Raw genomic sequence first — 23,634 nt, 5'->3', positions numbered from 1 at the left:
GGGAAAAATGCTGTGAAAGTCAGGGGGTTTAAATAAGAAGAACTGTGTGTTTTAAAACCATAGTGCCCATAATTTTAGTGATTTTAGTAATTTTTTAGTAATTTTTGTAGCAAAAGAGGCTGGTTTTGCTAATTTCCTGGCAGGGAATCTAGAATTAATGTTCCATTAATATAGTGGATTACAAGAGGCATCAGAACAAAAGGAGTTTTACAGTAAGGCCATATTTCAATAATCTACATTACTATATACTTATTATTAATGTAGCAATATATTGCTGTATGGTGTATCAAAAGGGGACAGCAGGGCTGTTTATTACAGTCCAGTATTTCATATGATGTTCAAGTCATCCAATGCCTGCCATAAAGTTTTGAACACTGTTTTTCCCATCCCCAGTTTCTGGATGAGAGTTGGGGGATAACTGTTGGAAATACTTTATCAATCACCATAGAGAATAGTATCTCTATCCTTGTTTATTTTATTTTTTCAAGGACAGAGGAAATGAGCTGGGAAGCCTGAGCCTGAAAGCGAGCCAAACAAAAAAGCCCAGGTGGAAGGTGTGACTGATGGGGTAGGAGGAGAAAGTTAAGCTGTTAGTTTGATCCTTGAGCTAGGGCTGGGTAATGAACAGGATGGTTAAACATGTTCTAAGCTCTTGAAGAAAGTGAGTGGGAGAAAACCTGTCCCTTGTCCCTTCACTTCTTTCCTCATCTACTTAAAATACCGTGTCTATTAGCCATTACCAAACATTCCATTAGCAAAAGTTTCCTTTAGTAAATCTTAGCAGTGTTTCTGGCTTCTCTTGCAACCGGGCTCAGATCCATTCACCTTTTCCCTGTAATGGTGAGCTGTTCTTCCTTGCCTTGTAAGCAGAGGTCTCCTGAAGGAGCCAGAACATTCAGGTGTTGGATTTCTCCCTTTTACAATTGCACACTTGAGAGCCCAGCTCTCAGCCTGAATGCGTGGCCTGGATTAAAGTAGTTGCTGACAAAAGGAATCAGCTGAGAGTCTCCCTTGGTCTGATCTCTTAGGTTCAGGTTTCTTGCTATTGAGGAGAGGCAAATCCACAGGTGTTCTGAACTAAAAGGAGAGTCCAGCAGCTTCCAGGGATCCTGAGTGAATGCACAGTGAAGCAAATATCAGGGGCTTAATGCAAGTCTGTGAAATTGCCAGCCTTTTACATTGCTAGCAGCAAAACCACTGGCCTTGAAGCCAGCTAGTTGGTAATGTAAAATTCTGGCAGCACTTTCCAGACAATCAGTTGAATCTGTAGATGTTTGCAGCTACAAAAGCCTCAGAAAAATTAATGCTTTGTGTATGGGCACTATTGCATCTCTGTATGCGTATATATATACTGTATGTTTTATTCTGATAGCTCTCAAGTAAAAGACCAATGAAAGTTTTAAGCAGCTGCCCTTTCTGATAGCTGCTACCTTGGGGCTTATTCCAATGCTCGCTGAAAGTCAGTGACAAAGATTCCATTACCTGGGATCCCATACCCATCCCTGATCATGCAGGGTCAGGGCCTTTTATGATGTGGTTAATCCTGCTGAGCATGTTTTCAAAGAATATTCACTTGGATTAGACCATGCACTAGGCTGCACTAACTCATTTCTGCATTACCTCTTACTAAATATTCTGGTTCAGGCCTGTCGGTAACCAGGGATGTCTGTCCATGGAAACACACATAGCTGAGTAAATGTTGGAACAGGGTCTTGGGAACAGGTTTTAAATTTATGACCATTCATACAAAAAATCTGCGGAAATTCTTCTAGCAAATCCTGTGGTTAATGGGATCAGTGGTTGTTGTAACCCAATACCCTACTGCTTTAAGAATGGTACATCCCTTTAACCCTGTAACCCCTACAAGACCAATGGATTGACCCCTGCAAAGGGATTGGCCTGAAGCCAAGGCTGACCCCTCCCCTTTCCTGACCCAGAGAAAAACCCTGAGCCCACGTGTGGACTCTCTCTCTTTATCCCCATCTCTCGCTCTGACCACATGGAAGCCTAAGAATAAAGCAGAATACCAACCCTGGGAGATAGAGCCTCTAATATCCTTCTGTTCTACATGAAACAGCATCCAAGGCCAGCTCTGCAGGTATTTGGGGAGCAGGCCAGGCCCCAATAAGGTGCTGTTTCAAGTGGTAACAGAGAAATATGAGGTTTAAACCCCAGGTGCTTCCTGATAGTGAACCATCATATACAGGCCACAGGCAGGGAATGATTCACCCATCCTGTATGGAGCAAAGTTACTTGTCAGGCAGTTTGCTTACTTGTACTGTCCCACCCTCAACAACAAAAATAATACCTAACCTTCTAAAAGATAACATTTTTACTTCCTAACTGTGAACAAGTGTTTTTGGAGTATAGCATTCCTCCATTCCTCCATGGAGGTGGCAGCTTCTTGCTTTGTCTTAGAGTACTATTTTTAGTGATTTTAATGCTACTCTTCTTAAAACAGCTGAGCTTATTCAGACCAAAACGCCTCTACAAGAATTCTTCGTATGTCATATACATTATGTTATTTCAGGAGGGAATAGAAAAGAAAATCTTCAGCAGAATTTTTTTAGAAACCAATTTTTGTTTTTGGCTTTGTTGTTTTATAGCCTCTGCTTCATTGTGGCAGGAGAACTGAATGCAAATGAGAAAATACAGCCCAATCCCAATCACCAGTTCTGTGGGATTTAATTTAGGAATTGAAACTGCAGCTTGAATTTTTTCTAGGAAATTAGCAAATCATATTATTTGAAAAATCCAGATGGTCTAAATATTTTTTCCTAAGCAGAGGGGAATTTTGGCATTATCTTACCTACGTTTTCTTTTTCAGAGGCTGGTGATTAAAGACCCCTTGCTTTGGGACTCTTTATGGGGACATGACATCATCTCTCTGTGCCACTGTCTCTCTAGGTTCTAGCAAAGTGCTTTAAAAGCCCAGGGATGTCTCCTTCTGAGAACACTGTTTTCTCTTGTTTTCTGACTCTCTTCTCTCCACCTCAGCAGAAGCTGCCATGCAAATAGTGCACAGATGAGTGGTATCTTCTGAAATCTGTGCTGGTATTTTGTGTCTTTTGTAATTAACTTAAGACAATAACGCTCTCTTGTAGGAGTACATTTTTTCCACCCTCCATTGCTAACACTTTACATTTTAATCAGAAACAACAAAACCTTTTGTGTGGAATTACTCTGTAGTAATACAAGTGTTTGATCATTTCTTCAAGGTGATTCTTTATATGAGGATGCATATGCAGCTATTTCAATTGAAGGGCCCATTAAAATCTTTGATCACTTTTTAACTCTGGGACTGGATGGATTTCTATTCAGGTCTGCTGAGCTGGGAAAGGTGGGACAAATGTGTTTGCATTTTAAGCAACTTCCATTGGTAAAGTTGATACAGCACTGAGCTCTGAACGTCTGGAAAGAGATTACAGTAATTTCATGAATACAAGCCGCACCAATTTGACCAAAATTTTGGTGGAAACCCGGAAGTGCGGCCAATATTCCGGGGCGGCTAATACATTAACAAAATTCTAAAAGCTGCCAACACGGAAGTGAGAGCCCGCGGCAGCCCCAAGCCAAGCTGGAGCCCGGCCGGCCCCGGCAGAGGTGGGAAAGCCTGGCAGAGGCGGGGCCAGCAGTGTGGGGGGCAGGCGGCAGAGCCTGAGCCAGCAGAGCGGGGCAGGGGGGCGGCAGAGCCGGGTCAGTAGGGCGGGGGAGCCTGGGGAGAACTGGGGCTAGCAGTGCAGGGGAGCATGGCAGAAGCAGGAAGCCCGGCGGATGGGGCTGCCTGGCAGCGGGGGAAGCCCAGCAGAATCGGGGCCAGCAGCGTGGGGGAGCCCAGCGGTGCGGGGGCCTGCAGTGCCGGCCAGGGCGAGCAAACGCGGCGGCGGTGCAGACGGGAGGGGGCAGCCAGCGAGCCCGGTGGCGGCGGTGGTTGGCCCGCCGGCAGGGCTAGGGAACGCGGCGCGGCTGGTGAGCCGGGCGGCGGCAGCCCGCCGGCAGGGCTAGGGAACGCGGCGCGGCGCGGCCGGCGAGCCGGGCGGCGGCAGCCCGCCGGCAGGGCTAGGGAACGCGGCGCGGCGCGGCCGGCGAGCCGGGCGGCGGCGGCGGCAGGCCGCCGGCAGGGCTAGGGAACACGGCGCGGCGCGGCCGGCGAGCTGGGCGGCGGCGGCGGCAGGCCGCCGGCAGGGCTAGGGAACGCGACGCGGCGCGGCGCGGCCGGCGGCAGGCCGCCGGCAGGGCTAGGGAACGCGACGCGGCGCGGCGCGGCCGGCGGCAGCCCACCGGCAGGGCTAGGGAACACGGCGCGGCGCGGCCGGCGAGCCGGGCGGCGGCGGCGGCAGGCCGCCAGCAGGGCTAGGGAACGCGGCGCGGCCGGCGAGCCGGGCGGCGGCAGCCCGCCGGCAGGGCTAGGGAACGCGGCAGCGGGGCGGTGCTGACGGGAGAGGGGGGCCAGCGAGCCCGGCGGCGGCGGCAGCACCACCCGGCCAACCCCGCCGAGCCGTGGTGCTGAGCTGGGCTACCCGGCCCCGTCGGCAACCATGAGCGGGCCGAGCCTTCCTGGCCCCGCCCCGAGCCAGTAAAGCCCGCTATGCCGCGATCCTGTTACTAATTGGCCAATTTGTGAAAGCTGCGCACGGATTCTCGCGACGAACGAAAGTGCGGCTAATATTCGGGGTGCGGCTTATCTATTGACAAAGACAGCAACATTGTCGAGGCACCGGAAGTGCGGCTTATAATCCGTGCGGCTTGTATTCGTGAAACTACTGTATATGAATTTTGTCTAGGTCATCTCCATCATGCAAGTTGATAGCCACTTTTCCTTGTACTATATCTGTGTATTAGACACCACTTCCTGTGTACTAGACACCAGTTCCTGTCATGTGAAAAGCCAGGTTTTCTCATCTGCTGTTTGAGAGGCCTCTTCCCAATTTCCACAGCCCTGCTCTAAATTCCTCATGCACTCATTTATTTCCCCGTTTTGACCATATCCTTTCCTTCCAGCAACAGTATTGGAACTTCTGCTTGATCCACTGGTTTTGTAATTTTGCTGCAGCATCCTCCAGCCAGTAATTCATGCAAACATGTAATGTGCAAATTGGATTGGTTTTCATGGAGTACCAACCAGTTCTACTCTCCATTATGTGTGAGATGAGGCTGTTGAGCAGGGATAAATGAGCACTGGAGTAATCTGCCTCGAGCTGGCTGGGTCCCGTGGAAGCCTGGAAGAACAGGCGAGTCAAGCCCCTATGAGGAGCAGTTGTTGCTGCCTTTATGCTCAGGGAGGAACTGAATGATCTCTGCAGGTCCCTGGCAGCTCCAGGTTCTGTGTATTTAATGGTGACCATGTTTCAATCATTAAACTTGTGCATTTGTTTCTAGGGAAAAGCAGCAAGCACTGAGGTAGGACAAGCTGAGACTTGAGAACTTCTGCTGTGGAACCAGAGCTAGGAGAGGGGATGAACTTCTTCCCTTTTTACCCTCAAAGGATAACCTTTCTTTTTCCCCATCCATACCTCCTACCTGCACCAGCCTCTTTCCCTGCTTTTTCTGCATTCTTCATGGGCCACTTCCACATGTGAGGGTCTCCAGTTCTTCCCTAAGAGCTAAACAGTTCCCTCTGCACCTGCCCTTCTCCTTTGACCTCCTCAGCTGCTGAGGGTGTTAATCTACCACAGAAGAGGGAGGGATTTATTTCTGGACTGATGTTTCATGTGGTGTGTGCATTCCTCTTAGCTGGCTTACATGTAATTCCCATCTAAGGTTGCTTATTCTAGCCAGAGTGCCCGCAAGAAAACAGTCATCTTAATAAAAAGGTGTCATGAGTAGATTGGCAAGCATCCTAGAAAAGCACAGTGTTATTATTAAAACATTGTCTGCCTTGCTCACTCACCAAATCTTTAAATGTATCTTGGGGATTATTTTATTCTTTCTGAACATGTTTTAGGGTTACACTGTCTGTGATCATCTCTGACTTTGTTTCCCTCTCCAGATGCAGTGTATTAGTATTGGAATGTTGCTACCATAGCAGTGGTATACACAAAGTCTAGAAAATCTCAGCCCAGCTGCTGTAGTGATCCCTTTTGAGGCAAAATACAACTTCAGTCTGCTTATCGAAATTAGACTGTATGTTTAAAATATAAACTTAATTGATAGGCATTGGTATTTATGAATAAGTCTTAAGAAAATGGTCTGAGGAAAGGAAGCCTCCTAAACTGTAAACTCTTTTAGATTCTTCATGACCCTCATTTTTCAAGGCAGTTTAGTGTGCCAGTAGTTTTTGTGTTTAAACTAATCCACTGAGGAAAGCCAGAGCCAAATGGTTAATATAACAAATACTGAAAGCAGATTATTTTACTATTTGAATCTATTCCTACAGTGCTGTGCAAAGACTCCTCTGTTGGTTATTAGGAATTTAGGGCATGGATGAATTTCAGTGGGAGTCTGTGGAAATAATTCCTTTGACTTCAATTGGATTAGTACCAGTTTCTTATGAAATAATTGTAGGAAGTCACTGTGAAGGAACTGTTGCTGAAATTTATAATTAATAGAAATACCAGATCAAAAGGAGTAAATATCAAGACCACTTCCTTGTTCTGAGAGACAGACAAGTGAGATACCTTCCACAGGCTAACTCAGAAAAGCATCTCTTTTCAAACATTCATAAAATGCTTCAGACATGCAGCGTTAATAAAATCAATGTTCATTTGGAGCTTAACTTTACTGAATCAGGGCTTGGTAAATGTCTCTGGATTATGCAGATCTGCTGTCACTCAGAAAACCTGTCTGTTACTGCATTCAAAGTAATAATGTGGAGAAACTTCATAGCATTATGAGGAAAAGAATTTAATGATAGAGTATCAGATAGTTTTTGGATGTATGAGCAAGTATACTTGGTTGAGCCTCTGAGAAAATGGTCTCACATTGATAGCCCATTACTAAGCATCTGTCAAATTACTTAATGCTTAGGTATTCTTTAGGATTTGTCTTCTTTTCAAAGAAAAAGTAATTGATCTAGATTAAAGTAATACTGTCTTTGAAGAGGAAAAAAAAGTTGTATCAGGTGTTGAAGAGCTGGTGTAATGAGCAAATTAAACATGATTGTATTTTTTGTTTTGCAGAGTTCTGTATTTTTAGCAATTGCATTTCTCACTAAAGAATTGAAATACCATTTATTGATCTCAGGTGACACAAACCAGATGCTTATGTCTTATAATTTAATATATACTAGATTGATTTCTTCTAATATTTGATCTTTTCTAGAAATACAACCAGTATTCTGCCACTAAAAGCATTTTTGCATCGTGCTTATTCCGTTCCAGCCCCCACTGAACTTTAAGATAGCCACTAGGCTATTCTCAATTGAGGAAAAAATTTTTCATAGGCAGAAAATATTTTTTATTTACAACTGAAGAATACAGAGATAACTATTTTTGAAGACTTTAACATTTCCATGTAATTGACTTTGAAGACCATTTAAAATATCTCAATTTTGAAACACTATTGGGAGAATAGGAAAACTCATCTAGAAGTTTTTCTAGAAGATTAAATGAAGACTCAGCTGTAGATTTCTTTAGCAGTATATTAACTGTATAAATACATGAAAGCAGAGACTCCTTTTCTACTTGATTCTTGGCAGAAAGGAATCTTCTGTATTGGTGGTAGCATTATGCAAAAGAATATATATCAGAATTCAAACCATATTAGTTTAATGCATATTTTTAAAAATGTTTGTGTTTTTAATGTATTTTCAAAGGTTCTTTGTGCAGTTTCATTTCTGTTTTGCAAGTCATAATGAAGGTGATGATCATTCTTCTTCTATGTGAATGGCAGTAGACAGCTATCAGAAACATTTTGGTATTCTATGTTTAGGGCAAGGCTGGCCACAGAAGGAAAAAAGTGTTTTCAGACAGCTCTTTTCTAATTTTCTCAAGGTAAAATGGAGCTACTCTCATGTTGGCCTAATTCCAGACAGCAGGTCATCAAAATTCCCAGAGGGCAAGTCATCACATTTTTTTCCTGGCATTTGGTGGTGTTTGCAGGGCAGGTTGTTCCATCTCCAGCCTGTTGGAGCAAGCTGTCCAAGCAGAGGCTTTCCTTCCTTCCCCCAGCTTCACAGACCCCATGCCCTCATCCTACAGTGTCTTCCCTGGCTCAGAGCAAATGGTGCCTGTATGCTGGTGCAGCTTTTAGTCAGAATGTTCCTGTCCTTCCACTGTGCTGACCAGTGCAGGCATTGTGCAGAGTTCCTGCGGAGCTGGGGAGTGCTCAGCCTTTTTAGGAGGGTTTGTGTTCTCCAGTGCCTCCAGGCAGCCCTATGTGCACACGGCTTGCTGAACTCCTGGCCCCTCAGACGGCACAGGCAGCCATGGAGGAGCACTGCACAGCTTTTCCTTCCACTGTGGGCTTCAGCAGGGCATGCAGGCACAAGGAGAGGCTGCATTGGTACAGCCTGGGGACTGGTTAAGCAGCGAGGTTGTCTGTGTTCCTCACCTGTGCAGTTCAGCGCTGCTCTATAACAATCAAAATGGAGAGTAAGGGGCATGTTTTGTTACAGGGTGTGCCTAAACTTCGCTGAGAGCTCAGGTTTCTTCAGGCTGAGTTCAATTCTAGAAGCAAGGTTTAATTAGTAATGTAGCTCTGCACAGGTTTGATGGATTGATTGAGCCTTTCATGTACTCCTGAGATGGAGGAATGAAATGCATAATGTTCCCTGGGATAAGGAGTGGATGGTCCTTTCAGGTAAATGGCTGTTCTCTCTCCTTGGGGCAAAGCCCTACAGTGCTTATTCATGTGATTTATTATTCTGCTGCACGCTACATTGTCTCATGATACAGCCTCTCACTTCCCACATAATTCTGGTGATCATTCACTTCATCTGTTCTGGCCTCAGTTCCCCTCTGCTGAATAGGAGACATCTGAATGGCACCTTCTGTTTCTATGGGAGTTTTCCTCTGGGTCATGGGCAGGACCTGTTCTTTACAAACAGAATTTCAGTAAAAAAGACTTTGCAGAGTATCTGCACAGCAAAACTCTGGAAACTCAGGCTGGTGAAGTATCAACCCAGCCCTGGATACTTCCTATACCAGATAGAGTCTTCTGAGATTAACTTGGATTTTTCCACATGGAACTGAGAAGTCTTTTAAGATTAACTTGAATTTTTCCAAGTAAACCTGAATTTAACTATGCTTATGCAACTGATTTATGCTGAAATATATATGTAAACATGGTACAGAGAAAAAGACACTTTTGAATGGCTTCTGAGGATATGTGTAAATTGGTAAGGGCACCCTGAAGATGATACAGACATTATGTAAAGGCAAACTACTAGCCTCCATACATTTGTAAAAAAAAAATTTTGTTAATGGTTCTATGATAATTTATTTATAGTACATTATATAATGCTCTTTGAATTCTGGTGACAAAGACTTCTGTAAGTCCCATATAGGCACTAGGATGCACTTCAGTTTGGTTCATTTACTATTTACTAAGATTTCAGTTCTGCTCTCCTCTGCCAATAGTTAGTTGAAAACTTCTGCATTACTTGGCTACCACTGAAAGAATGCAGCTGGGTGGATGAAAGTTCCATCTCTACAAAAGTTGTGATATTTTTATTCACAATGTTCCCGTGCAGTTTTTCTCCTCCATGTAATATTGCTGCTGATATTTTTATCTCTGTCAGCCTTAAACTCCAGAATTTTGTTTGATAGTTCAAGAATATTGCAAGATTTAAAAAATCCAACTAACCAAGCAAAACCAGCCATGGAAGTGTGACTTATATACAGAATTTAGGATTGGCAAATACAGTTTTATTTTATTCTCATTATTTTTGTTCCTATTACTTTACCTTTCTTTTGGCTATCTTTTTAAAATGTCTTGATATATTAGGTATGTTCAGCAATGCATGCAGCATTTGAGAGGTTTTCTGAGCACTCTGTAAATTTTAATTAGCTGGTTAGCTTTTCTGCCAATGTCAGTATTTTTCTGTGTGCTCTGAGCTAGGTAACCATCTCTGGTGACTAATTCACTAAGAAGATTTTTGTTTATCCTTTAAAATCCAGTTTTTGGAAGTGGCCTTTCAAATAGAAATATGTGTTAGTGAAATTAAATTAATTTTGCATGGTCTACATTAAAAATGTCAACTGCATGAATCTGCTTGATTGGGTTTTATTTCAAATAATAGAGTAATAGTTAAACAAAAAAATCTTAACACCACTGCAGACCATTGGTGGAACACCAGTCCCATTAATGAGAGAGTATTCCCAGAAGCAGGCCAAATCAGAACTAGGTTACCCATGACAAACTGTGTAACTGGGACTAATTTGACTCCTGTTCTCCTGGGTTCCTGCCTTGGATGTACAGAGTTGAGTGTTTTGGGAAGAGGAGGTACAGCTGTCTGCATTTTGTTCAGCTTAACTATAGAAATACCTGATCTTTTTTTCTCCTAAAATGTCCTGATTGTGCTTGTGCCTGGCCTTGCTTGCAGAGCACATAAGTTTTCTGATTTGGCAGCCCTTCTCTGCCAACAGGGAAAATGCAATGCAATTCCCAAGTACCACCAGGCAGTCCTTTATTTCTTTATCTGTCTACACCAAAATAAATCCCAGCTGGTGGCAGCAGGTTGGTGTGGAGCCTTGGGTGGGCCCAGATTCCTCCTAGAAAGGTTATTAATATCCTCAAAGTAAAACATTTATTGAAATGACTTAATGGGGGAGAAAAAACAAGTTTCTCTTGGAAAAGTAAGCTTATCTTCTAAATATTTATTGAGTTAACACTACATAGCAAAGCTGTCTTGCTAATAGACCGAGCTGCATTTGCATGTGTCAGAGGTACCTTGCTACAGCAGAACCTTGAGCAGTGTTCATAATGTCCAAAGGTCTCATCAGGGATGAAAGTCAGCATCTCTGAGTTAAAACATGGCCTTTGTCTCCTTATTCCTGGTTATTCATAGAACATGGTGACTTTTTTTTCATGTGCCGGAGTTAGTCTTTAAAAGATTTCTCCTGTACGAAGCTTCTTTGCTATCTCAAATGTCAGCTACAGATCATCAGATTCATTTCTAAAATGAATTTTAATATATCACAGTTCCTTCTTCTATTTATACTTGACTGTCTCCAGCACAGAGCCTCCAGATACAAGATATTATCAAATCCTACCTTTAATCTGTTTGTGTTTATGTTCATAGTATCAGTTATCATTAAGAAACTTCAGGCTTAAAAATATATTTTACATAATCACTAAATATCACTAAACCTTTTCTTTGTAGAAGCAAATCCCATAACCCTTCCTCCCCCAGAATATACAGAATATTATTTCAAGTTGAAATACAGATGACAGTGTGCATGGTATACATTTATGTATACTTTGACCTGAGGATACGGGATACCAGGGAGGAAGGACAAAACTGGGGGCCAGTGATGTTTAGTGGGAGCACACACGTTGAGCAGCACAGTGAGAGGAAGCTTCACTTGGTGACTAAAGTGTAAACACTAGAGAGGAAAGCTAACAGATCATTGCACACAGGAACCTAGGAGAAAGACTGTGATAAGGACTTGTAAATAAATAATTGTGAGAAGGGGCCAGAGTAGAAGAGATGTGGTTTGCTTTGTGCAGAAGTCAGGAAAGGAGAGTGAGGTCAGGCAGCCTTCCTGATCCTCCACCCTGAGTGCCTCTGGAGCCCACCAGGATAGGAGGACAGCTGCCTGACAGCTCTTCTTTCCCTGGCAGAGCACTTCATTGCCTTTAGCCACTCCTAATGCTGCTGAGAACTCTGGCTTTGGAGGTTGCTTGGTTGGGTTTTTTCCTAAAAATTTTTAAAAATTTTTCTTAACTACAGCTTGAAGTGCTTGAGTTTAATGTTTTTAATATCATATTCTAAAGAACAGTCAAAATCACTCCAAGAAAGAGATTAATCTCTTGAGTAAAAACCAGTGGTAGATATTTAATGTAATAATTTGGATACATCTGGGTAGTAGCAAAAGATGGCCAGTCAGTGCATAATAATTATTTTCCTGTTTGTGTTAGCACACCCTTGTACTGTCACACTTGGAATTAATGTCACCACTGAGGTGGAATTGTGAAAAAGCTATGCCAGCCAATTAAAATGGTAATACAACTTCAGAATCTGTTTGTAATCATATTGATTCCTTCCTATGGAACACTTCTCTGTGACCTTTTCCAAGCACATACTGTACTTTTCACACTTTTGTAGGTTAATCTTGTAGAACATTATTTTAAATTGCCACACAGTAGGCTTGTAGAATTTAAAAAATTGCCAGAAAGATGATAAAAACTACAGTGATTCTGTGATAAAGAGCATTAGAGCACTGCCAGCAGATCATGCAAAATGCCTCCGAATGTCTTCTGGGAATCCGCCATAGCAAAACGAAAATCACAGTAGAGCAATTTAAGAAGAGGAAGGTGTTTTTTATGAAGACATAGGTATTTGTTGTGGTGGGAAACTTGTCCTAAAAATGTGCAACAGTGCTAGCTATCAAAGAAAATTCAGAATAAGAACAATTTATAGTTCATAAAGTTTAGGAATAGGAGTAAAAAGACCTTTTGAGATTTGGAGGAAAGCAGTCACTGCAGTGGAGTCTGTTAAACTATAAAACATTGGACGTGGACTTCATTCCTTAGATACTCAGGTGTGAGAGACAGAACCTAAGGCAAAATTCCACACTGGAGTCCAACTCCTCTGAAGCTTCACAAGTCTGAAGCTTCACAAGTCTGAACCTTCAGACAGAAACCAATGACTTAGGTGTGATGAGAATTGACATTTCTGGAGAGAGAGTAATTTCACGATTATAAGCCGCACTGAGTATAAGCCGCACATCTGGGTTTCAGCAACTTTTTGGTTTTTTGTCCATATATAAGCCGCACCTGATTATAAACCACATGTTACAATACAGAGTGTGATAAAAGGTATCTGTTCTATCACCATCTGTTGAGGGTGGGGACAGTGATCCTTATCTCAATGGCAGATATTCTGATAATGGTCCATCCATTGAAACCAGGCAGGGCATTGTTCTTTATCTTTTCACACCCCATCCTTCCTCCAGGGAGTCATTGTCTGCTAATGGCCCATTGAGTCCCACTGTGTGACTGATAAAATTACTGCATCCCATTGGAAGTTGCTCCAGCCAGGGGAAAGAGCCCAACATTTCTTACCAAGATAAAAACAGAGGTTTTGGGACACTAAGGGAGCCCCTTTCTCCACTGGACTCCAGAGGAAAACCGGATTTCTCCACATCACCACTGGACCTCCAGAGGGAAACTGCACCTTCTGCAGGAGCACTGCTCCAACTGAACCACATCTGTCACTGCAGGAGGATGCAGCCACCATTTAATGGGACTGCTACCAACACCCTGCCTGACAGGGTGTCAGGTTGTACTCTGACTTTGTCAGGGTTTGGAGTTTGTTTCTTTGTAGTACTGTATTTCTATTTTGATTTCCCTAGAAAAGAACTGTTATTCCTAATTCCCATATTTTTGCCTGAGAGGCCCTTGATTTCCAAATTATAATAATTTGGAGAGAGGGGGTTTACATTCTCCATTTCAAAGAGAAGTTCCTGCCTTTCTCAGCAGACACCTGTCCTCCAAACTAAAACAGCAACTTTTTGTTCTTTGTCCATATATAAGCCGCACCTGATTATAAGCCGCACTTTGGGGTCGGACCAAAATTTTAGTCAAAATGGTGCGGCTTATAATCGTGAAATTACTGTACTTGGAGAAAACGTGTTTCCCATGCTGGTGCAGAGAGATGTGTGTGGACATAGAGCAATGTAGGAATTATTTGGATTGTGCTGGGGATTTGTTCAGCATGGCAGGCACAGAGGCTTATCCCTACCAACCTTGCATAAATTCACTGCCCTGTGCATTGTGTCACACAAGGGACCAGAGTCTGGGAGCAAAGAATATGATTGAATTAAGTAATAGAGTAGCACACCCAAGTTTTGAAAGCCTCATAAATATTGTATCAGCCAAATGTAAATATATCCCTTTTACTTGAATATACTCCAGGCTACCTATCTTGCATTTTGTTTAGCTTCAAGTCTGAATTTCTGCTAAGATCAAGATTTCCTTGTTGGATCAGTTTCCCATGACAAATTCTCTGATTTATATAACAGTGCTAGAGCTCTGGTCTTTGCAGCCTTTGTGTGTGTAAATCTTGGATCTGATGACTGTGCCCTATTAAAGGTAGTATGAGTGCTTCCAGATCCACCTCTGAAGACTTTGTGCTTCTGGTGCTTTCCACCCACAGCTGAGTCACAGTCGAACGAACACATAGGTACTGTGCAGTGGCAGCAGGCAGTGCTGCCACACCTTGGCTTTGCAGCCAGAGGAAAGCCTGGGGAAAACTCACGAGTTGCAGCACCTTCTGTAGCAGCTCTCTGCCATCCATTCCCCCTCTCCAGAGTTCTTTTGGCAGCAGTGGGCGTTAGTGATGGACAGTTTGCAGCAGAACAGATTCCCTCTGGGCACCCCGAGTGGACAGCTGGTGCATTTCCCGCAGGAAATGCACTGCAAGGTTTGGCTTGGTGACTCATCATTTCCAGAGGCACCTGCCTGTGCTGGGTTCACCACACCCATTTGAGGTGATCTGGAACCATCTCTCAGCCCACACCACTGTTCTCATGTACATGCAACTCCTTGCTGAAATTTTAGGGTAACTTGGTGTAAAAACTGAAGCATATGCTGGCCAGTCTCCAGTCTAGTGAGCCACTCTGTCAGTCAAGTAGAACTCCATTAAACTATCAGCTTCTGGTTTGAGCATTCCTACATGAAAACAGATTTTCTCTCCAATATTCACAGGTTTGAGAGAGAGCAAAATATTTCCATTTCCCGCAGCAAACAGCTTGTCCTCATGTAATGACAGTTTTCCATCTGCAAGAACTGCCTTTTTGATACCACAAACCACCTGAGGTGAAAATGTAACTGACTTGCTTTGCTGTAAACCTGCCAAAAGTAAAATTATTTTTGCCTGTAGCAAGAACTGTTTCTGTGCCAGTGTATTTTCGAACTTTGCTAAAAGTTACATACTTCTGATTTTATCAGAACAGAAGAATAGCTGTAGTGTATCTCTTGGCAAATTAGCCTATTTTATTGTGAATCAAGGCAGCAGTTTTGTTTGGGACTTCAGGCTTCACATTCACAGAAGAAATCTCTAGTGTGTCAAATTATGCCTTGTAAGTACCTGAATCTGAGATTCTCCTTTTGAAGTCAAAGCATTTTTGTTTTGATTTAGTAATATAGATTTAAGTATGTAATGCATTAATTTTGAAAATATTTGACTTAAAGAATCATATATTAGTTACAAATGCTCCAGTTAGAGAGATTTCCAGAGTACAGAAAAATGAAATGAGATAAAAAGAAAGCAGACTGATTTTTGTCTTTAGAGGCCTGTATTGTAGTGTTTTGTCCAGCATCATGTTCTGACAGACTCTGAGGCCAATCTCAAATATATTTTTTTATTTTAAAATAATACAGTTTCATGATGGACTTAGAATTGACTTCTAACAATGACTTGTTTTTCCTTGCACTGTGGTTTTCCTTATATTAGGAGATACTTAATAAAAAGGCATTACTTGCCCTGACTGTGCCAAGATTCCAAAGGAATTGACAATTCTTAATCCAATGCAGCATTCTAAATTTTGAAGGAGGTATGCCTTGTGTTCCTGTGCAAACTTTGGCCAGCAAGGGGACTCTCAGAACAGAGTGCAAGCTACAGAAGCCAGTGGCACTGCCACACAGTTTTCCTTTCTAAAATCTTGCAGTTTCAGGAATATGTCCATGTTAGGTAAAGCTTCTTCCTTACTATGCTCCCTGTTTTTGCAAAAGTGCTTCTGCCATGGTTCCTTTATCCAAACAAGCTTGCCTTTTCCTTGTGTTAGGCATGGCAGCGTCTCACTATTGCCCAGGAAGGTTCCTGCCCCTCAGAAGGCCGTGAGCAGTGGTTCATCCTTGTGCTGCTGCATGCCCTGTGTGTGCCCTTCTCATGCTCTGGGTCCAACTGTGCTCACAGTGCAGCCCCAGGACACCTCCTGCACTTCTACCTTGGCCTTGCTCACTGGGGCTCTGGCAGGGCAATGGACTCCAGCCAGTATCCTGTCCTAGTGCCTTACTGCTGCAGGGATGGAGAGTTCCTAAATGAGATTTTATGGAGTGTGAAACACAAAGTGAGAAAAATCGCAATATGAGATAGGCAAGTACTCATCACACTTGCTTCCTAGGAGAAAAGTACTGGTCCCACTAACATCAATATCAATATCAACATCTCTGTTGATTTTTGCAGAGCTGAGAAAAATTTCAGCATGGAATAATAAGCCTTGGCTGCCTCTTTTCCTAGCTCTATTTGCATTTCATCAAGTAATGGAGTATCAACTACAGCACATTAGAAAACTCAATCTATATTCTGACTGGGTATGGACTTGGTAATTTGACAGTGCTTTAAGTCAACATTCCTTTAAAGTATTTTTAATCACAACAACATGAAAAATAGCATGGATTACTATTCCACTAGGAAATAAATGTAAAACTGTGCAAAATGGCAGGACAGTTAAAAACCACCAAACCCTCTGCTAGAAGAGACTCTCTTTAACAATATGCAATAAAGCTTAACTCTGTGACAGTGTAAAAATTGACAGTTGAATCATCTTAAAATAATGCAGTGAGAGTTGTCCAAATGTAGTCCATCAACAAGTGCTGGATAGCAAGGGCCTTAGAAAAGGCGTTGCCATCACAAAACAGGCATGCAGAGTTTCAGGGTCTATCAGTGCATGATAAACAAGCAGACCAGTGTTAAATTGTGTTTTGACTTCTATTGAACCAACTAAAATACTCCCCAAATTAAAATATTTAGAACAGAATATCGAGTCACAAGAAATTAATTTAAAGAGACATTCCACGTATTGATGTATATTATTTACATAAATCATCTTGGAAGTATTTGGAGTGTCGCACTGGATAGAAGCGAAGAGACATTGCATTTTCCATGTGAAAGAATTATTAGGCTGCAGCACCACATTGGGGCTGTGGTTGTTTTGATTTTGACAGTAAGTCATTTCAATCGAGATGGAATGCAAAACGTTTCAAGCCAAACCTGTAGGGAAATGTATAGGCACTGTCAGCATATCCTTAAATACTCCAGAAAAGAAAAACAAAATTTTAAAAAATGAGAAGATTCATCATGAGAAGGAGGACAATTTCAATCTAGAATTTTTGCTGCAAATAAAACTACTGTGGCACCAAATTATAAAGATCACAAGGGTTTTTCCTTGGACCTGTAGGTCTAAATGATGGAGTAGTAATGCCACACTTGCCCTGGAAAACAGCAATAATACATAGCAGAAGTTAGACTAAGTAAGTTTAATGTGAGGATCCTTCAGTATTTGATGGTTTTAACCAGGCTGAACTGATGCAGCTCTTGTCTCAATGCACACTAAAATCACTTGGAGCAGTTGCTTTGCTGTTCCTCAGTGTTGCCTCACAAAGCTGTGCTTGTTGTGAATCAGGGTGCAGAGGAAGGTCTGTGGCTCTGGCACAGGGACGGTGTTTCTGGATTTTCATAGTAGCCTGTGAAGACAACACAATAAACGTCTGCTCTTTAAAACAGAATTTTAGTTTGTAGTAAGGGCAATGTCATAGTGGCACCTGTTCAGCAGCACAGTGTCTTACGCTCTCAAGCTGTAGCACATGGTAAAAACAGAGATGTAATGCACTTATCACTGTTCTATTCCAGTCAATTCTTAACAGTAATTTTTTTCACAAATTGTTGCAACACTGTTCCAAATACATGTGGTTGATCTACTGAGTAGCTTTCCAGCAACAGTCAGCTGGTTTGGGGTGTCTTGTAAAGACATCCTGACTTTCAAATCTAACTTGTAAATGTATTTTGTAAACTGCAGTTGTATAGTAAAAGTCTACATGCTCGGTCTGTTTCCATTTCGGGTGAAATCTCCATCCCTCTGGAAGCAGAAGAAACGCCTACCCTTGTGGAGGAGAGTCCCCATATCTACAGGAGATCTGGAGGAAGTTTCTGTGTGGAACCATGGGCATTTTTTGACAATCCTGTTGCTTTCTCCTTTACCATTCTCTATCCATATGTGCTGTGGCAAATTCATAGTTCCTTCAGCCACCGATTACATCAATACCGACTTTGTAATTTTGAGGTCTGCATATAATATCTCAGGATTATATGGCAGTTTTGCTTTGTTATAACTGTTATGGACCAAGAATCACTTTTCTCTTGTTTTTCAGTGGTAGAGGAGAAATGATGAGAACTATGTGTTCCTACATGTAAAGCCAGCCTTTCTTGCAAACAACTTGTGCTCTGCTCTGCAGGCTCCATAGGTGCCATGGCAGTTGTTGCTGTAGCATGCCTAGCAAAAATCAATGTGATCTTCATGATCTGTTGTTCATCGGGGTATCCTGTCAATGTCAGTGACTTGAGAACTGAAGTCTGTTACAGGTACCTAATTTTCTTACAGGCATTTAAAATTAATCTTTCCGTGTTATGTGTAGGGGGTCCTTTTTCCCTTACTCTCATACCCCTGGTAACATCTTGAATGCTGTTTTTTACTGCAGTAAACAAAAAACAAATTGGAACTCAGGGTTTACAATAAAGTGTTGGGAAAATGTCCTAGTTTAGGGCAAATTTAAGGAAAACCTCCAAGAGGCGCCCCCAGAAAAAAAAACAAACCCCCCAAGACTCCTCCCCCACCACCGGGTTCGGGAAGAATTTCCTCAGAGGAAAAAGTGGAAAAAACCTGTTTATTAACCAAACCAAACACTCCCCAACACAAGAGAAGAAAATGAGCAACCCTGGATGACAAAAAAAACTCTTTCACCAGTGTGAGAGGGTGACAAACTCAGAAAAATCTCTCCTGCAGGTGGTATCAGTCTCTGGCTTTGGGAATGATTGCTGCAGATCTCAAATTGCAGGGTCCCAGTGTTCCTCGGTGATCCAGGTCCGGTCCAAACAGGTTCAGAAGGTATACAGAAAGGAAAGGGGGGAAAGAACAAAAAAACAGTCCAGGGAAAGAGATTGGACTGCCTAACTAATAAGCAAAAGTAAAACTAAAGCTAGCAAGTGAAGCAAAGCTAAGCAAAAGCAAAGCTAAGCAAAAGCAAAGCCAGCTAGCAGCCCGAGCCAACCTGAGCCAGCAGAGCTAGCCTCCCAAGCACAGACGATGGGGGAGGGGAGCCAACTGATAGGTAGACAAAACAGACTTTTCACTTAAACAGAACACACAATTGGGGATACAAGCCACCATAACGTCACCCCAGGACAGAAAAAAAGCCCAGAAAATTGCTGTTAGAAATCTCTTCTTCGTGTTTTGCAGACCTCATCCTGCATTATAGTTCTGCCAGTCACAGTTCGTATGTTTGTTCGCAGCTGACGGATTTCAGCATTTGTGTAGAACCATTGCTGTCATAACTAACCATAGCACTAGATGGTTACAAATCCTTGAAAGGATCCTCTCACAGGGAGCATGATCTTGTGCTTCCTTTTCCCAGTACCTGAAACCCAGATCTCTTTGATTCATGTCATCATTTTCTCAGAACATTTCATTCAAATACAATTCTTGTATGTCCTTATATATAAACGTTTTTGGACTTGGTGTTTATAAAGCTGTTCTGGTTCTGTTCTCTGGGGAATAGGTTATTTTTCCCATCGTAAATAACTGTGCTTTGGGGATCCATCTTTATTTTTCATTTTGGACAAAGTCAGGAGAATCTGCCTTCCATCCAGAAGGGAAAGCTGTGATGGCTCGTTCCTGCCATTAGTAGCATTTTATGCTGGTTTCCATTCCTTGTGGTAGCTGCTGCTGACAGTGTCAAGGCAGGACCAGCTGCTTTCTTGACCAGTACCAAGTTGGGGTCTAGTTGTGCTGCTCACCCCTGCAGCAACTGCTGCGGTCACAGATGAGAGCTAATGAGCCTGTCTGCTTGGAAGAGTCTTGGGCTTTGCCTGCTTATTTGTTTTCTGTGGTGCAATTAATGGGGACAGACGTTCATTTGGGCAATATCAATAAGGTCGCTATCATATAATCAGTCTAATAAATTGCCTTGTTAAAAGTTTGGTCTTAGATGCAAATAGAAGATAATTAGCTGCATAGAGCTACAGTGATCACTGCTTAGTGGTAACTGATTGATGAAAAGTGCTAGGAGTCTTCAGAAGCAATTTCCAAGTGTTTAAGTGGTTATTAGTGTGAAAGCCTGTCAGTGGCCTGGGAGGTGCATTAAAGGTTGTCAGATGCCTTTCACTGTCTGGTTCTCGTGTTGATTACAATGGGGGATTTTTGCAGATCGTGGAGAAGTACTTCAATTTTGCTGTTTTTCTTGTAATTAGCAGATTGGTATGGGAAGATGTCAGTGGAACATAAGTGATGTTTCTTGATTCCTCCTGATGCAGGAGGTAATGTTTCTGAGTGTAATCAGCAGCTTCTTAAAATGGGTTTTGCAGCCATGATATGACAAGGTATCAAATTTAAGTACTTCAGTAATTTAATGTAGTTTATTTTGTGTAGCTTTTACTTATTACAGAAGGATTATTCATCCACTGCATAGTCATTTCAAGATTTAAGCCAAAACAAAACTCTGTATGTATTCAACAAATTATGTATTCCTTTTCCTTAGCATTGAAGAGTAGGCAAAGATTTTCCTACATGAGAGTCAGCTTGATAACCTATTAATTAAATAATTTTATCCGTGTGAGTACACACGTCATAGTTTATAAACTGGACAAATTGCAAATGCCTAAGGCTGATTTCTCAACTGCTAAAAAAAGTATGATTTGCAGTGAGTTCACATCTGTGAATTAGTATGGGCCCATTGTCCCAGAAATCTCAGTATCCAGATGGAAATACCATCATTTATATTAATTCATGTATATAGCAAAAGAGTGTCAAAGATGCAAAAGAGCTACCTAAATATTTTAGGGCCAGGTTGAAAAACAATAGTTGAGAATGTGAGTTCTCAGGGACCCTAAATAGGAGAATCTGTTTCCATCCTAATAAAACTTCTGCTCCAGAAAGGGCAATTGGAGAAACATAATTACTAATTTACTATTTAATAAGAACCTGCAGAGATGGAAGACCACCAGCGATGGAGTGGGATTTCACAACTGTATGTCTTCAGGCATTCTGCAAAAAAAGATAAACTGTCTCGTATTGGTGAGGGTCTTTTCACCCTCACTGTAGGCAGTCAGTCAATCCTTGTGTGTCTCTCACTGTGACACTCAGCCATCCCCCAAGCAGTACCCCTTGCATTCGAGGGTAAACGATCTTACCCAACATTCAGAAGTAGATGAAAACAAAGCATACGCTGGAGCACTCGGGCTTTGCTACAAAGAAGAAAAATACATCAGAGAAAAGAAAGGGATGAGGGAAGGACATGCACGGTCAGGGATACCATCATTCCAGAACTTCTCACCTCGCACACTCCAACAAGAAGGTGTCTGGAGGATTTATAAAACATCCAGTGAGCTGCTGAGGAGGACACAGAAGATGCTTTATGATCTGTTATACAAGGAGCTGAACAAGAGGTGAATGAATGTAAAGCCCGAAAAGCTGCTGCTAACAAAAAGACTGGAACAGCAGCCGTCTCAGGAAAGAGAAAGAAGAGGAGGTGTAAGGAGCAGTGCTGATGGGGCAGTGAGCTGGAGGTGTCCTGATCCAGACACTGGTGAGAGCCACGGAGTGTGGACCTGAAGTAAAGCCAGAGTACTGTACCAAAGGAATTCAGTGGAAACGGGACAGAAGTAGTAGCTGTCATCAGGCAGCAAAGGAGAGCTTGATTTGTGGCCTAATTAAATGTTCAGGGAACATGTTCTTTGACTAAAAAACTTCTAAAATGCTGACTGGATCGGAACAGCCTCAGTGGTTCTAAAGGGCATTAAGGGGTATCTATGGGGACAGGAGCCTTCAGTTTTGGGCAGAGACAGCTTGTGTGGAGTTTAACCTTAAACACATGAGTGATGCATCCATGTAGGGCCAGTTCTGCATGTGCTGAAGACACCAAGGCTGTCTGGGTGCTATAGGTAACCTCATCCAGGCTGCCCTTTGCCAGATGGTTGGTCATGGTTCCTTCCAGCTGAGGCTATTATGTGATTCTGAGCTGTGTAGCTGAGGTCCATGTTGGTGGGAAGAGGCAGAGGTGGGATATTCTGTGCTCTCAGAACAGGCAGGGTGCTGCAGGAGGAGCTGCCTGCAAATGGGAGCACCTACCAGAGGAGCCAAACCTGAGTATCCTTGGGGACTGGCAGCAGGAGCGGATGCAGTTATGAAGGCTTGTCTTCACAGAGAAATACGAGAAGCTTTAGGAGAGCTGCCAGACAAGAAGCAGCAGAGGACTGAGAAAAAACTACCTCAAGAACCACAAAGAGAGTCCGTAGGCATGACTAGACATTTAATTTCCTTACTGACCCCTAAGAAAGAGACTGGTTGGTGCTACCCTCAGAGGGGAGATGCTATTAAAAAGCCATCCCCTGTACCATCCCCTGAATACTGTGTATTCAGTAACCAAATCAGACACCATCTAGAAGGCAGATGCTATCTCTTCCTGAATTATGACTGCCTGTATTCATTTTCATATGGTCCAAAGGTGTTTTTCCTTCCATTAACACCTCTGTACCTTTAACGAACAGTAGTACATTAATGGACCTGTGGTTTTGGGCTAGATAACAGACCACAACGCCATAAACTGAGTCAAGCTTGTATCAGTTAAGAATTAAAAGAACAGAGGTTCTTTCTATGTCCTACATCTTACAGGAATTTCTCTTGAATTTTGGCAGTTCACCAAAACAATCAGTATTTTTCAACATTTTAACATGCATCCAGGTATGTGCCCTGCAGAGGAATTGAAGCAGTGGAAAAAAATCACTGTGCTGCAACTCCCACAGGTTTCCAGTGTGCTCTCACCCCCCACCCCCTCTTACTGCAGGAATGAAAGGGACCACAGGAATATTCAGAGCATGATCCCCAGTGCTCTTTTTTGCTTTAAGTGAAAATATTCTTCTACAGTCGTAGGAGTGACATATTTATGATCATAACAGCTCACATTTCATGGTGAACATATTTGGGGTGATGGCAATTCTACTAAATACAGATTTCCTCTGAAAAGGTTTAATGTTGACTCTGTTAAAAAAGAGAAAGCATGTTATGAGAGCAGATGGTGTAGCTTTTTATTCTTGTTGCTCGAGTGGAAGTTCAGAAACTATTACTTTTTTGAAGACCTGTGCCTTCTGTGGGAGCACTTGGTAAGCCTGTGCTCCGTGCTTGGGTTTTAATACTTAACATGGGATTGAAAAGATGGACCTCTTAGGTAAAATACCAAGTCCTTTAGACATCTGCCTTTTTACACTCTTACTACAGCAAGAGTAAGAAACAGCTGCTGAGGATGTTGAGTGACTCCTGAATGTTTCTGTGTAGTACTGTCCCCAGGAGGTGATGACAGCAATGTCCCCAGGTTCAGTGAGCCCACTGGGCTGAGGCACAGGGAGCACACGCAGGGCTCTGGGCAGTGAGCATGTCCCAGGGCTGCTGGGCTGCAGGGCTCACATGGAGCTGCTCCTGGGTCACTTGGCTGCTTACCCAGAACACTGGAGCGTGCTCCAGGCCTTCAGTGTGTGCTTGA

The sequence above is a fragment of the Catharus ustulatus genome, chromosome 8, assembly GCF_009819885.2.
Source record: "Catharus ustulatus isolate bCatUst1 chromosome 8, bCatUst1.pri.v2, whole genome shotgun sequence".
NCBI lineage: Eukaryota > Metazoa > Chordata > Aves > Passeriformes > Turdidae > Catharus > Catharus ustulatus.
Note: the sequence above shows the minus strand (reverse complement) of the source record.